Raw genomic sequence first — 16,727 nt, 5'->3', positions numbered from 1 at the left:
GATTTCAGAGCTGTTTTTTATTACCCTAATGGTTTAATTGCCAACGGAATCTGTGCCGTCCTCCACATCACAGTTAAAAACAGAAGTCCTTTATTTTCCCAGATCCATGGTGGGGAAAACTTCTTTTTTGACCATATCCCATTTAGACGGGGGGTCATAAGGGCCTTGTGCAATTTTAAGTTTTAATAATTGTTGATGAACAGAGGATTGATGCAGATACCTTAATCTGATTATTCATTCATCAAACTCCGATTCTTTGGAGGAACTCAGGGTCAAGTTCACAAACTCAATTTACAAAATTGCTCAGCAGCATCCAGGGAGCATTTCACTAAGTTAGAAACTTGTACCTCTGAAAATTTGCAAGAATGCGGAAGGCATTTGCTCTTAATGGAACACGCCTTTATATATAGAATGAAATCGTTGCAATCATATGCACACATGAGCTTTTTAAATCTGAAGGTAACCCAATAAATGCCACAGGCAGAACAACCCACCTCTTACAATGTTGGGGCATTTCTGGATGGATTGGGTCTGAAAAACATTTTCCCTTCCCAGAGTAACATTGCGGTGTATTTTCTTATAAAAGTTTCTTAGAGGAAACAAAAGTTTCTTTGTTTTTCATGTTCTTAATCGATCAGTAATGAAGTTTATTTAAGATATGGGGGTTAAACTCCATGTTCTTTATTTTTTCCTATTGATCACCAATCACTGCATCACACTGATTGAGGAGTCCCTCTATTAGTGCAGATGGTGTAATGTTAGTTCTCTATTGTGTCATATTTCCATTCATGGATTGGTATATTCCTGGGTCAGTTCCTTCCTGCTTTTCCAATCATGAATTACCCATTTTTGAACCAATAGTTATAATTGTCTATAGAATGTATCTAAAGCAAACTTCAGGTGTTTCTCTATAAACTTCAAGCATGTTTAACTTTACTAGGTACCACTGATTTCACGATAATCCATAATTTTAAAAAGTATTCTAGGTCATTTCTAATACCTTCAAATATAATAGGACTTTTACATTGATCCTTGTGGTAGCCTAACTTAAAATTCTTGCATTTGTTCAGTAATTGGTCGGTGGATTATTTTAAGTTTTCCACATAGCAATCATTACATCCATTACAGCAATCATTACATAGCAATCATTACATCCACAATCAATGATAGCATTTGTTTTTCTTTCCAATCCTGATCCTTTTAATAAATGCATGCCCTTATTTTATTATATAGCATGTGGCCTTCCATGCAGAATATAAGAAATGATTTCTGTCTCACATTTGCTATGAACTATATACGTTTGTAGTAGTTTATTAGGTAAGATGTTTACATCTTTTCCGGTATAACTGATGGTCAGTATCACGAATGAGTATTGAATTAAATGTTCACTAAATTTGCTCTAGGGAGACATTGACTTTTTTCTTAAATGATTTCACATCTGGGACAATTGGGTGGCTCAGCTGGGTAAGCATCTGCCTTCGGCTCAGGTTATGATCTTAGGGTCCTGGGATTGAGTCCTGCATCGCGCTCCCTGCTCATTGGAGAATCTGCTTCTCCGTTTCCCTCTCCCCATCCCTCTGGTGGTGCTCTTGCTCTCTCCCTCTCAAATGAATAATAATAATAGTAATAATAATCTTTAAAAAAGAGATATCATATGTATAGCTTATAACCAATAATAAGTTAGGTTTGTAATATTGTGAGTTCATTCCAGTCCTTGTGAAGACTAAAGCTTAGCCTGTTTTTATGAAGATACTGTTGAATAGATAAAGAGCAATTTGGCAATTGATCCTTAGGATTGATGGTGTAGTTCTTAATTATCAGAACATATTATTTTTTTTTTAATTTTTTTTTTTTATTTATTTATGATAGTCACAGAGAGAGAGAGAGAGAGGCAGAGACATAGGCAGAGGGAGAAGCAGGCTTCACGCACCGGGAGCCCGACGTGGGATTCGATCCCGGGTCTCCAGGATCGCGCCCCGGGGCCAAAGGCAGGCGCTAAACCACTGCGCCACCCAGGGAACCCAGAACATATTATTAATAATTTGTTACTGGATAGTGAGACATAATGTTTCCGTATTACACTTCATAAGACTGAAATGGACTGGGTCAGTGGTAGCTTTGATCTCACACCACACTTATTAATTTATCTAATATCCTGAATGACATTGATAAGTATCAGTGGGTAGAGTCACAGAACTTCCAAAACAGCGTATCTTGTACAAATTTGCTACCGTTATAACGTCAATGCAGTGTTGATACAAATGACGTGCATTTCCTGAGAGGCATAAAGGCAGCAGGTGCCCCAAGATGTTGTTCTGGAGGGATGCTTTGGGCACGGCGCAGACCAAAACTGTGTCTCTGACTTGAATCACGTGGCCTCGTCTATGCAGAGTCGTGGGATAAATAAGCTTGACCTTCAAGTCTGTGTTTTAGTTGTAGCTTCTGTTTGAGTCTGGTCAATGCTTTACAGTTTACCTGGGACCACTAGTCTGTTTTTGTTTTCTGGAATTTCCGATCTTGTTGTAGTGTGCTTTGGTGGCTATTGTGATGCGGATCTAATCATCTTCCTGCAAGAAGCCTCCAAGGTGACTTCTGGAAAAGACTCCCCACAAATTCAGATCAGCTGGGCAGGCATCACTTCCCAGTGTGTCTGCTGTTTCACAGTGATCTGAAGATCATCTAAGCTTTGGGTTGAGAATGTGATCTCCCACGAGGTTTTCAGGCATCATGTTCTGAAATCTTATATAATTAAATGGTCCTCAGGTCTCACCAGGGCCCTCATTCAAGTCATATATTTACTTTTTAAAAAAATATCCGAGTTTTGTTCAACTCGCAAATAACTTAAGTCTTCTCCAGAATGAAATGAGGACTTTGAATGAGGATCCACTTGGGCAACATTGTTCTTTATGCAATGAGCAATGAGGATTCTCTGTTCATTATTTGTTCGTAAGAATTGAGTTCTTGTTCTTTGCACCTTGTTTCACCTTTTTTTAAAAAAAGATTTTATTTATTTATTCATGAGAGACAGAGAGAGAGAGAGAGAGAGAGGCAGAGACACAGGCAGAGGGAGAAGCAGGCTCCATGCAGGGAGCCCAACATGGGACTCAATCCCAGGTCTCCAGGATTACACCCTGGGCTGCAGGCAGCACTAAACTGCTGCACCACCAGGGCTGCCTTGTTTCACCTTTTGACGAGGAATCCACATTTGCTATTCAGACAGGAGTCCTATACCCAGGCTTGTCATGCCTTTTTGCATCTGGAGAGATGCCTCCGTGGTGCATATTTTTAGGGAAAAGTGTAGGTGACTACTCTCTTGGGACGGACAAATTTCCATCTATTTCATGCAAAAAGAGGCCAAAATACAAGCTCCATTAAGTCATTTTCCTTTGGTGACTTATGGCCCTTGTATCACAATAAAATAATGTATTCAAGAGAAGCGTTGAGTTGAAATTAAATTCTCAGGGGTTCTGGTTCTGATTTTAAAATTTTCCAAAGAATTATAGTGCTGTGAGGTCTCAGTGTATTCCTTTAGATGGTAAGTGAAAACCTCACCAGCTGGTGACAATGGATGCTGACTTCTCCTCACTCTTTATTTCCAAGGACTTTTTTTAAAATAAATTCTTTCAGTTTCATAAATTTGCATCCTGATAATCTTGCAACGAGAGTCAACAGTAGTGTGAAATGGAGACCTTTCATGGAACAAATATTTTTCTGGAGTAAATTAGATTTTTGAGTGCTAAGATATTACATACAGACAATTTCCCCTCCACCTTTATCCCAAAAAGAAACAGAAACCATTTTAGGTTTATTTCCTAAGAGCTTTAACAATGAAGATTTCAGATTTATGTTAGCTAAGTGCCACCCTCTCTTTGGCCACGATTCCAAGCTTTGGGACTATCTCTACATGTACAGTTTCCTAGTAAACAAAGACCTATTTCATGAAGCTTACCACCAGTATTTTCTAGTTTCATGAAACTCAAGTTTCGTTAGAACTGATGGTAGAAACACACTTGAGAAATTGCTCTCAGACCTGAGAGGGAAATTGAGATGAAGTTTCCTTTCTTCTTTTTTAGCCAGTGTGCCTGGAGCTCAGGGCCAAGTTTATATATAATTATAGATTCTTGAGCTTATTTTTTTTTCATGTAAATATTCACTCTAACTTCTTGGCTTTTGCCTTCTTAGTCCTTCTTAGTGGCTTGGGATTTCCTTTATCCAAATCATGTATTATTGAGCATTTTCAAATATTTGTATTATAAAATATTAAAGAGCTCACTTTATAGTTTTACAGTACAAGAAGATCAGTTTACAGTTTTTAAAACTTAATCTAACCTTCGTATATTGAAGAGTTCCAGACCAGACACCAGGAAATGTTTTCCTTTTTTTTTTGTTTTTCTAAATTTTTTTTTTTTTATGATAGTCACACAGAGAGAGAGAGAGAGAGAGAGAGAGGCAGAGACACAGGCAGAGGGAGAAGCAGGCTCCATGCACCGGGAGCCCGATGTGGGATTTGATCCCGGGTCTCCAGGATCGCGCCCTGGGCCAAAGGCAGGTGCCAAACCACTGCGCCACCCAGGGATCCCAGGAAATGTTTTCCATATGGGACCAGAAATTAAATAGTTTTGGCTCTAGGGACCTCGTGGTCCTTCTAGTAACTACTTGGGTTGCCTGTCGTTACGTGGAATTTGCCACAGGGAACGCGTAACCAAATAGGCAAGACTATGTTCAATAAAACTTGATGTATAGACACTAAAATTTGAAGTTCATATAATTTTCATGTGCCATGAGATATTCTGCTTCCTTTAACTTATTTAACTTATGCTGATTTAAAAATGTAAACCCCAGTCTTAGCTTGTGGGCTATATAAAAACAGGCAGTGGGTAATGAGTCCAAGTTGACCAAGGCCATTGTGGGTCACACAGTATTGAACTTGACAAAAAACCCATTTTGGATCATATCTGGTACTTGCCATGAAGAAGTGCTTATTCTGGGTCATACCCAGTAGGAAACCTGAACGGGTGCCTGTTCTGGATCATACCCAGTATGTAACTTGAAGGGGTGCCCATTCTGGGTTATACCCACCACCTAACTTGAAGAAGTGACTTTACAATCCTGCATTCAGCTCTCCTGACCTTCTTACCCATCTAGACAAATTAGAGATACACGTCTACATTGTCCCACGTATCTGGGAGTTATTTATACTAATATTCAAGAACATGTTTTCAAAAGATAAAGTACATATGAAATAACACATACAGACCCTTTATAATGATTAAGAATCACTAAACTGGGGATCCCCGGGTGGCTCAATGGGGGGATCCCCAAGTGGCTCAGTGGTTTAGCGCCTGCCTTCTGCCCAGGGCGTGATCCTGGGGTCCCGGGATCAGGTCCCATGTCAGGCTCCCTGCTTGGAGCCTGCTTCTCCCTCTGCCTGTGTCTCTGACTATCTTTCTCTCTGTGTCTCTCATGAATAAATAAATAAAATCTTAAAAAAAAAAAAAAGAATCACTAAACTGGTACTCAGTAACACCAAAGGGCAGCTTGGTGATTTATTAGGATGATAATATTTTTCATGAAACAAGGGCATCATTTAGGTTCACTTAATGATAGGCTCATTCTGCTGTTAAAAAAATGTATGACTATTCCATGAATACATTGCTCTTGCATAATTTTCTGGAAATTTTCCCACAATGTTGTGAGAAAAGCTGATTTCCAACAGATCCAAACTGATAAAGTTCTCCACAAAACGTTCAGTCTGCCATTGCCGGAAATCTGCTGTCTTTTCCTAGCAGTGCCACAGGATGCTTCTCAAATATCATCAAAGACTTCCTGATGACAGCAGAATGTTCTCATTTTTCACCACAGATGATGGAATAATAGAGTCATGCCCATGACTGCACACTTATGGCTCTGGATATTGTCACCCCAAGCCCTGATCTTCAGATCATTCATGGTTTAAAGATTGCTCACCAGCCTCACTTATCTACTTAATGAGCATGAACTGATTACTGATTGTCTGTTATACTTTGTGCCTGGCTCTACAGAAACAAATATTTCTGCTGTCCTCTTACATATTAATAATTAACATGGAAATACGTTCTTCAGCTTTGCGCAGTGGCAGTATCGTAGCCAATGAGGTTTATCCGAGGCGTGATTATTGCTCATTGGAAATACATTCTTCATTTATTTGGATTTCATCTTTAAGAGCCATTGGGTGAGCTTCTAAGTCCAGTTTAATATTATGCTACAATTGTGTAAGTCAATCGCAATCTAGACCTGCCATGTTCAGACACCACAGAGAACACTTGGATTTAATTGTCAAGGTTTCTGAAACTCTCCAAATGATACGTTTGATGTTACTTAAGCAAAATGCATTTTAAAGCTATATTTTGCCATACATATCCAAATTGTGAAATATGGTAACTGCACACACTTTCAATTAACTTACCACTTAAACGTGTGAATATAAGATGAAATAAATGGAAGCTGATTATTTCAATATGCATCTTTCAATGTGGCTGTAACACTGGCATTTAGACCCAGGTAACAGACAATTAAATACCCAAACATGACTGCAGCATACATTTAAACTTTAAAATTAACTCCCACAAGATAGCTTCAAACGCTGATTGCATCATCCGTAAATGACTGTAATCCAGCTGCATAAATATTGATGAACTTCTCAAGTTTGGAGTTGCTACTGTTGAATTTTACTACGTTCCATTTGCAATTCTAAAATGGAAATTCTTCCCTGGATCTTGGAAAAGTGCCATTATTAAAGTGGCCCAAACAGGTCACATTCAATAATGTAGGTGATAAGAAAGAGCAGATGTGTGAATAGAATGGTGTTCTATGCATTTAGCTCACTCCGTCTCTTAAGTATGCCTGAAAAGTCTGTCTTTTGACAGAGCCTGCAGATGTAGCCAGAGATAATTATTTCGTGTGAGGACACTCTCAGCAACCAGAATTAACTTTTCATTTTATTAACAATTAAAATAGCAATGTACTTACTATGTATCTCAGAGCGGCTCCTAAGAAAATTTATCCTGAGTGAGGGTTGATTTTGCCAAAAATTCAGGGAGTCTGGAGAGCTTTGACCATAATCAGCATGACACCTAGGCCAGAACAAACAAGATGTTATTTTCATAGGCAGCAAAGCTATGTGAGGAAGATAATTTTCCTCTCACTTGACTTTCGAAGAACAGGTCTGAGGGCTGTGAAGGGTTTTGTTTAGTTGGTTTCTGCACATGGGATAAAATATTTGATGAAGTGTTCACTTCATTAATAGATGTATTCTGAAATGTAGAGCCAACGCTCAGGCATTGGGCCAAGGTTGGTTGGTTGGCTGGTTGGTTGGCTGGTTGGTTGGTTGGTTTTGGCTATAAAGATGGGAAGATGCCAAATGGGTATCCACTTTAGCTCTTCACGTTTGGGACAATTTCCACGTATCGCCATTTTTTCTAGAAAGACTTACTCAGGGACAGGAAAAGTCTAACAGAACTCTTTTTTCCCGTGACGGAAGGGTTCTGTTTTTAAGTGAACCTCCTATGGGCCTCCACTTGCACATATAGACATGCACCAAGCCCTAAACAGAAAGTACTTCACACTCCTATCGCTTCCCTTTGAGTCTTGAAGTGGTTGTGCATTGTAGACAGACTCCAACATAAATTAAATATTACAATCTCAGGTTGAATGAATTCATCCAATTGGATATATGTGGTTCAGTGGGTGGCCAATGTGGTACCGCTCCCCCCTCAGCCAGTCAACCTAGACAATTTGGGGGGTAATTTGGGGGGACAGGAAGGAATGTCACCCTCTGAAAGATGTAAAAGAAGGAAATCACACCTTTTTTTTTTTTTTTTTTAAATCACACCATTTTAAGTAAAATCCTGAACTCTGGGGGAAGCAATGTTGTACCTGACACCGTGTGGATACCAGGAGGAGTCCCGTGTCCATGAATGTGTTGGTTGGGAAGGATACCATTTGATTGTGCAAGCTCCACTGACAATTTTGGACAAAGCATTGGTTGAGTTTTTGGGATGAGATGTTGACAACAGTGGACCTCCTGCTAGTCTAGGTGGAGCTCTAACTCTATGATGGGACACCTTGTTCACACCGTCCTCACAGGGCACTCTGGTGAGCACTCTCTGACTCTAGGAAGGAGCAGACTGATACCACTGGGCAGCTACTTTGCCAGTGACCCTCAACTAGCCAGGGCTGGAGTGGCTATGAAATGTCCTAGCTTCTGGGCCCCCAGAGGGCTCAGATGGTTAAGCGTCTGTGTTTTAATTTCAGCTCAGGTCATGAGCTCAGGGCTCTGTTATGGGCGTGGAGCCTGCTTCAGATTCCCTCTCTCCCTCTCCCTCTGCCCTACCTTACCCCCTTGCTTTTGTGCATGTGCTCTATCAAAAAAAAAAAAAAATCCCAGCTTCTTGACCCCTTTGTTGGACAACTTTGAGAGCTGCTCTACAGTTTCTTGGAGGACTGAGCTCCTATTCTCCACAAGGGTACTCACTTAACACAAGCTTTATTGACTTTTCTCTTTCCCCTGTCTCCCAAATCCATGTCCTTCTGAGGGAGAACCACCTCTCAATTAAATGTTGTGCATCTTAATCCTTGCCTGGGGAAGTGGATTTGCTTTGGGGGGAGTCAAAATGAGACAGTGCCTGTGACTGAGAAGCAGGACCCTCACCTGAACCAGTGAACATACCACCGAGTGCTAGTACTACTGTTGAGTAACTTTCAAGTTAACACTCAGTGGATAAATGCATTTGAAGGAGTCCCAGGTTCTTGTTCACTTAACTGGTGATTCTACACAATAAGTGGAATTTTGCCCTGAGTTTTATGAGATTCAATTCAACCTTTGCATTACCATTTAACACTACTCCCCAACCCCCTCCCCCCATCATACACACACATTATCCACTGCTTTGCTCTGTCACACAGCCGTGGTGTTATCTGGTGTCCAGTTACAAGTATCTGTTGTTGAAAAAGTAGGCTGCACATTTATTAACTGTATCCTGTTCTGATTCTGTGGACCACACAAATGAGATCAATAATTTTCTATCTGGGTTTCAAAGATATGATTTCAGGCCGCAGTTCCTAAAAGTTGACTGAGTTTATTTTGTTCATCAAGAAAACACTCAAAATCCCCTATGATTCTGCATCCCTGGGCCAGTTCAGCTGTTGGCAGGCTTTCGGGGAAAAGTGGCCCAACACCTCTTGCTGCCCACACAGATGGAAGGACGCTGCTCACTGTTTTAACCCTGGACTGCAGGATCTAGACAGCCATCGTTTAGGATTTCCCTTGGATCTGAAGCTAATGTTTTTTTTTGTTTTGTTTTGTTTTTTTATATATATATATATTTTTTTAAATTTTTATTTATTTATGATAGTCACACAGAGAGAGCGAGAGAGGCAGAGACACAGGCAGAGGGAGAAACAGGCTCCATGCACCGGGAGCCCAATGTGGGATTCGATCCCGGGTCTCCAGGATCGCGCCCTGGGCCAAAGGCAGGCGCTAAACCGCTGCGCCACCCAGGGATCCCTGAAGCTAATGTTCTTGATAAATAAGATGTAAAATTATTTTAAAAGTCAATAGCAACAATAATGTTAAAAAATAAATGCCTTGAATGTTTGAGAGCGCAAGGGAAAATCTGCCTCTCAGACTCCATTTCATGCAGAGCATAGCAGGAGACTTGTCTGAATGTGACGTGACCCCAGAAGTAGACTGTAAAACCATTTTCTGGGTGTAGGTAATTAGAGAACACACTGCATGCAGCAGTCAGGGCCATCAGGAAAGAGATGACATGCACAAACTGGGTCACTGTGCTACAAAGTCTGGGTTTTAACATCATACTGAACTTCCTTAATTAAAATAAAAATGTACATTATATTTTAATTGTCTCTTTGCTTCTAATTTTAACTTGTAAAGCCCTTAGTACACTGGAGTTAATCAATGCATACACGTATCTTCTTAACGATTTCATTCATTTATTTGAGAGAGAGAGCACATGAAGGCAAAGGGGCAGAGGGAGAAGCAGACTTCCCACTGAGCAGGGAGCCTGACTTGGGACTCAGTCTCAGGACCCTGGGATCATGACCTGAGCCAAAGGCAGCCACTTACCCTACTGAGCCACCCAGGAGCCCCAATGCATAGATATTTTTGAATGAAAGAACACATTATGTGTGCATGTGTGTCTGTGTTTCATTCTGCTTTGTACCTTTTTAACTAATCCCTGATTATTTTGTTGCACATACACTTTCTTTTACTTGGTCCTAACGATAAGACAAAAAAGAACTTCCTCCGTTTTCCTAACAGCAGCACAACGAAAGCAGCAACAACAACCGAACACTCAAAATGGTGAATGTGTGCCTTGTGCTTTTTTGGAGGGGAGCATTCAAGGAGGCATTGCCATTTACAGACTTACATGTAAAGAACACAATGTGGAAACTGATGGAGCTATTTCAATAATTCCAATACTGCTTCATCCACCCGATTTTCTCCACCGTGATCTAAATAAACGCACGTAGAATAACACTTGGTATCCCGGACAGTTCTTGCTTCAACACTTGAAACTGAACGTTTACTTTGTAAAGTGAGTTAACAGCTGATGGGTGTAAAGGTTTGTGAGTGAAAAAAAAAAAAAAAATCTAACTGAATACCAGTACTGCTATGGATAGAAGGTGGATGATAATATAAGGAAAAATTGGGATGTTTCCTCTCAAGCATTTACACTGACATTGTATGTGTCATTACCTACCTACCTACAACTGGCACTTTGCACTTTTCCATCAAGAAGTTCCCACATTTCCAATTCTCTACATCTTGCATGAGTGCTTTACACCTAAGATTTCTTAGGATACACCACAAATACCTGTCTAATAAATTTGTGACAACTCTGGCGATACTCTATTTTGCCCCTGGTGTTTCAAGCTGGCGAGAACAAATTTAGGGTCTTCTGATAAGGACACAGTTTTGGAATATGGAGTAGCTAACTTGAAACTCATCCAAGTGATTATAATTACCCAGAGCACTTCATTAAAATGGTGTTCTTGTCCAGGGAAAGTCTCGTGACACGGCACTCAAAACATAAAGTAATAAACTGTAGTGACCTTCATTATCTTTCCAGTGTATATATTTGACCAGAAAATAGTTGACCTTAAACTGATCTTATCTATTATTTATCATTCTTTGGTTGCTGTGAGATTGCTTAATTCCCAGGTCTCAAATTTTACTGTAAAAATTGTTTGTTTCTTCTGGTAATTCTTTTTCTATCTTAACACCTTCTTAAAACAATCAATTTTATATAAAAGAAATGGTAACTTAAGTGATTTTTAAAATGAAGATTGGATCTCTTCTAATGCCTTTTATGACCAACAGTCTTTGGTTAATGCTTAATAACTTTTACTGTCAAGACATTCTTTCTAATCTCAAACCTAACTTTCCCTGGTTGGCACTTACATCCATTCATTCTAGCTCTATGAAGATTAAGAAGAATTGGCCACAGTTCTCTCCATAATAACCCTTCATCTGCTCGATGACAATTACGGAGTCAGCCTTCCAAGTAAATGTCTCCGACCTTCTTTGCTTTCCCTCAATCCCACTTTCACTATTGCGCACATAGGTTGTTACAAAAGGAGGAGGTGAGCTGCCTTTGAACATGTCCTTCTACAACTTCTTCCTCCTTCTCTGCAAATGGTAATTTTGAGAGGTTGGCCCATCTGCTCAACCCCAAATTGATGAGCACTTGCTCTGTTGTTGGTTATAGTTGATTGATTCAAGATCACATGGCCAATTCAGGTTGGACCTTTGTCAGATTCATCAACAGACTGAAATCTGGAGTGGAGTCACAGAAATGGGCACTTTTGGACTGTTTATGGGGTTTGTGGCTACATCTTCTTTAGGTGTGGTCTTTGCAGTTGCCCTTGTGCCTGGGCTTTGGGGTGTTTTTCCAACAGTTAGTGAGAAACTTAATCCACATTCAAATTCCTATTTAGTGCTTCAAGTAACAAAAATAATTGTCTGCTTCTCGAAATCAGAAGTATCCTAATACATATTTCAATGTCCCACTTCTCAATAAAAAAAGAAAGAATCCTGCCCAGGGTTGTTATGGAAGGATTGGGTGAGCACATAACATAGCTTTCTGTTACTCTGGAGGAGGAGATGGTGTTCTCTGATCACTGCTGTTGACTGAACATCAGAAGTGGCATGGATGACACTTTCTAAATTACTTGTTTACACCTAGGTCTCCCCTATTTACTGAAGTGTTGGAAGGAAAGGATAGAGGTTTATGCACTTTGGTTTTGCCACACATTCCATTGGGATGGAGCTGCAGGTTCCCAGCACATGTTTCCTGAAAGTTTTAACACATATAAATAAATGTGTCCTGTCCAAAGAAAAGAGAACTCCAGGCACTTTCACTGAAACCCTATAACCAAAAGAACAAATGACCTAGTGTGTGCGCAGCATGAAAAATATTTACATTGGAGCTCTAACAGCTCTTGAGAGCCTACGGTAAGGAACAAGGTAGACTAGATTCTTTTTGGATGCTACAACATTAGGATGGAGAAGAAAACTAATTTTTTTAAAATTATATATATATATATTTGTTATTGAAAAAAACTAAAAGTACAACAAAATAGATAAGCCTTCTGGACACGTTTGTATGGAGAGGCGAGAGGGGAAGATTAGGTTAGACATAATCATGGGGAGGTGGTTGTGTTCCTTATATCCCTCTCCTCGTCCTGCTTATCTCACATCCTGCTTTATCATTACTAATATTTTAGTGCTAATCACAGTGTGTGATGACATAATTTGTACTTACTCATCCGGTTATGTTGTGTCTCTCTACATCCCTTGTGACTCACACGGCCCAGGATCACGTCTGTGTTGTTTTCTCTTGTGTCCACAGAGCCAAAATGGTGCCCGGCACGTGGTAGGACCTCATAGTTCTTGTTAAATATGTTATGTTGATGGTTCCAGAGCAGATGGAGGCAGGAGTCTGTCTGGGAGCTGTGTCTCCTCGCAGGCTCCTGCAAGGAAGGAGTGAGATTCGGGTCATGGATGAAGTCACTGAGCTGGTGCAACAGGCATCTCAGTCTCTGGAGCCTGCCTCTCCCTCTGCCTGTGTGTCTCTGCCTCTCTCTGTGTACCTCCCATGAATAAATAAGTAAAATCTTTTTTTAAAAATATTAAAAAAACATTCAGGGGCATCTAGTGGTGTAGTCGGTTAAGTGTATGACTTTTGATTTCGGCTCAGATCATGATCTCAGGGTCCTGAGATCGAGCCCAGGGTTGGGCTCATGTGGTGGGCATGGAGCCTACTTAATTAAGACTCTCTTCTCAAAAAAAAAAAAAAAAAAAAAGACTCTCTTCTCTCTGTCTCTGCTCCCCTTCCCCTCACCCTTTTTATAAACAGAGGGAGGGAGGGAGGGAGGAAAGAAGGGCATTCCTCTATAGAATTTTGTGTCTTAAATGAAATAATGAATGTGAAGCCCTCAGTGAAATGCTGGATACACCCTGACACAGGAGATTTCATCTCCGATGCCAGCGGGCATGGCTCCAGATAGCAGAACTGAGGGACGTTTTGGTGAACCAGAGAGTGAACATTCCTTTGAGAGGGAGCAGCAGCTACCCATCAGCTCCAACCTCTGACCTCCAGGCCACAGAAGTCCAGATATTGCCACATCTTTAAGTGACCTTCCAAGACCAGCAATAGCAAATTCGGGCTGTTAATGTGATTTTTTTTTTAATACTTGCAAATGATTTTTTTTTTTTTTTACCTTGTGCTCCGCAAGTGAACACATCTAAGGGCTGTGAATATCTATCTGACACCAGCTCAGGACCTCTTAGGAAGTATATTCTCTTGTGATCACCGCTACTGTGCCAGCCTATTACGATGATGGGTATTGGCTATGATTATTCTCCCTCTCTTTTGGGAGCAAACCACTCTCTTCGGAGCTAAAGACACTGTGAGAGAGAAACATAATACATACCGTTATAGAAAGTTTAATACAGAAAATCAGTTAATATGCACAAATATGTACAATTACATACAAGATACAACTGTGTTTATAGTGCCTGGGGGGCTCAGTTGATTAAGCGTCTGCCTTGAGCTCAGGTCATGATCCTGGGATCTTGGGATCCAGCCCCACGTCCGGCTCCCTGCTCAGCAGAGAGTCTGCTTCTTCCTCTCCCTCCGCCCCTCCCCTCTGCTCATGCTCTCTTACTCTCAAATAAAATCTTCAAAAAAAGACACCAATGTTTTAAAAGGTACTAGGATGGAAGGGAATTTCCTTTTCATTTTAAACACAACTATGATGTGTGTTCTCTGAAGAGCTTCAGAAGAGCTTCACTTCATGGAAGGTGCCATCTGAAATGGATTTCAGCCTGAAGTGGATAATGCCTCAAGAGAGCTTGATATAGGTTATTATTCATGAATGTCATCATCGCCACCATTACATGTAATCAGACAGGTAACCTACTTGTGTACATCAAGTCTCAAAACCTGCTTTAAATATTTCACATTTCTTCAAGGTTAATGAACTTGACACCAAGTATGCAAATTATAAGTTGTTAGGCATTTGAAGAAATGAACAAAGATCTTAACATCTAAGGAAGCTTGCTACAGCGAGGGAACGAAAGCTTCTGTGTGTGTGTAATAGGGCAGCTGTTCCGTGCCTTCTATAAAATATGGGGCTGTTGTTAAAAAGCATCAGTTTCTAATTACGTAGCATTAGCATCCTGGGTAACATTCTACTTTGTTCTGCGTTTTAAGGTGTGCGATCCTTATATTCACCCAATAAGGCCAGTGATACTTTGTGCTTCTTTTACAAAACAGATAAGTGAAGTATATAGAAGTCAAGGAATTCACAGGGGGCAAGTAGGCGAACTGGAATTTCAACCCCGGAGTCAAGAATCAGGGTCAACGCTCTTAACTCTTTTCATAAATTGATTTTCTAGAGTTTGTTCTACTGGAGTGTTGCTGACTCTTCGAGCACAGTGGTAGAAGCTGCAGGAAGCAGACGGGTATTATAGCACAATAGGACTTGTGTGAATAATATAATAATATCCTCACACATATTTATGGGCATATTCTATGTCTTGGTGGATACACTCCCGTCTTCGGGCTTTGTCTTCCACATCTCTCACCTGTACTTCTGCTTTTAATATTTCTTTTTTTTTTTTCCTGTTAGAATTTCTTGCACAAGGCTATTCAGTTTTCCATGGTATCCTTCTCTTTCTGGGTTTACTTGTTTTTGCTTGTTTAGGAACTCATCATTTTATTTATTTATTTATTTTTTACCGGGGGGCTGGGGGCAGGGGGCACCGAGCCTGCCTGGACCCCAATCCCGCGGGGGCGGAACTCATCATTTTAGATCCAGGCAGCCAATGTGGATTCCTAATTATAACTTAAAAGAAAAATTCTTAAAACTTGTCAATTTTTTTCTCTTGTATTGTCCATTATTTTATGGATTAGGTACTATGGGCTCCAGATATGAGGCTCAGCCTTATTCTATAGATGGCATGACCCCCATAAATGAAACACACTTCCTTCTTCCTTGCTTGAAGGAAGGGTAGCTGCTCCCTCTCAAAGGAATGTTCACTCTCTTCTTCCTTGCTTGCAAGATGTGATGTCTCAACCCTTATTTGTGGCAGCCTGTGGCTAACTCAGGTAGCTTTGGAGGACCAGCAAGACTTTCCTTTTCTTATATCAGGGTCTGAGTGAGGTGGAGACTGTGGTGACCCTTCCCTGCTTATTTGCTAGAAGGTGTCTTCTGTAGGTCTGAGAAGGCCCAGGACTTATTCAGACTTGTAAGTGGCTGGTGTGGTTCCTTGGAGTTTCAGCAGAGAATAGAGACTGTGCAGAAGAATCTATCAGAGAGGTCAATCTTGTGCCCTTGTACTCAAGCTTCAAGGGTGTTTTATCTCTCTTCTAATTCACTGGCTACTGGATTTTGCATGGAAGTACAGATAACTCACCCACAGCATCCACCATCTCACTCTTTACCTGGAGGGCTCAGAAAAACCTAAGTTCTAGGATGACACACTCTCCATACTTTGCAAACATGCTCCCTGGGCATGCTGTTACTGGAGGGGCAGCGATGGGAAATACCTTCCTCCCCTAACCCGAGGCGAACACTTTCAAGTGGCTACATTGTCCAAATCATATTCCAGGAAATTAATATTGCACCTCCAGTATTTCTGGATCGATCACTTGCTGGTCATTTTTGGCACACTCCTAAACCTTACACAAGAGTTTGGTTATGCTTAGGATGGATTCTTACAAATATGAACACTGAATCAAAGGGCAAGGGCATAGGATTTTATGCATTTGGATACGTGTTTCCAAAGGAGTGTCTTCAAGAGTTGTGCTGATTTACAGGACCTCCAGTATCGTCCCATTCTTGTAACCCTTCTTGTCTCATTCATTGTAGTATATAATTTCATTGATTTAAAAAGAAAAAAAAAAAAGAATGACAGTGGGGGCCTTTTTCTCTCTTACTTTATAAAATCTTCTGTAGTTCCTCATAAAGTGTGATGGATCTTTATAATAAAAAAGTTTAAAGTACAGAGAATGCATGAGCAACTCTCTCCAGCCAAAGACTTTTCTTTTTATCCCTCATTTACCTCTCGATCTTTAAAGACTTTGCCTCCCATAGGCTTCTCTCTAGGTTCTGTTTTCTCCTGCATATTTCTAGATTACATTAGGGGATGATAATTCCTC

General features: G+C 40.5%; 1 protein-coding gene and 1 pseudogene across 2 annotated transcripts in view; one reads left to right on the top strand and one right to left on the bottom strand.

The window, feature by feature from the left end:
• Positions 1–16,727, bottom strand: part of PNPLA4 (patatin like domain 4, phospholipase and triacylglycerol lipase) — a 181,827-nt gene that overhangs the window by 25,034 nt on the left and 140,066 nt on the right. Inside the window, exons 8-10 of one of the 2 annotated variants that reach the window (XR_012026297.1) lie at positions 13,783–13,969; positions 12,825–13,032; positions 7,009–7,112 (exon numbers count right to left, since the gene is read on the bottom strand). The gene's annotated coding sequence lies outside the window, so the exon portion shown is untranslated. The remainder of the gene's footprint in view (positions 1–7,008; positions 7,113–12,824; positions 13,033–13,782; positions 13,970–16,727) is intronic. The other variant, XR_012026298.1, reaches the window with a different exon arrangement.
• On the top strand, positions 6,101–6,254 carry LOC140628974 (U4 spliceosomal RNA; annotated as a pseudogene).

This window comes from Canis lupus, chromosome X (genome assembly GCF_048164855.1).
Source record: "Canis lupus baileyi chromosome X, mCanLup2.hap1, whole genome shotgun sequence".
NCBI classification, from domain to species: domain Eukaryota; kingdom Metazoa; phylum Chordata; class Mammalia; order Carnivora; family Canidae; genus Canis; species Canis lupus.
The sequence above is the reverse complement of the archived record's forward strand: the minus strand, read 5'-3'. Positions and strand labels throughout refer to the sequence as shown.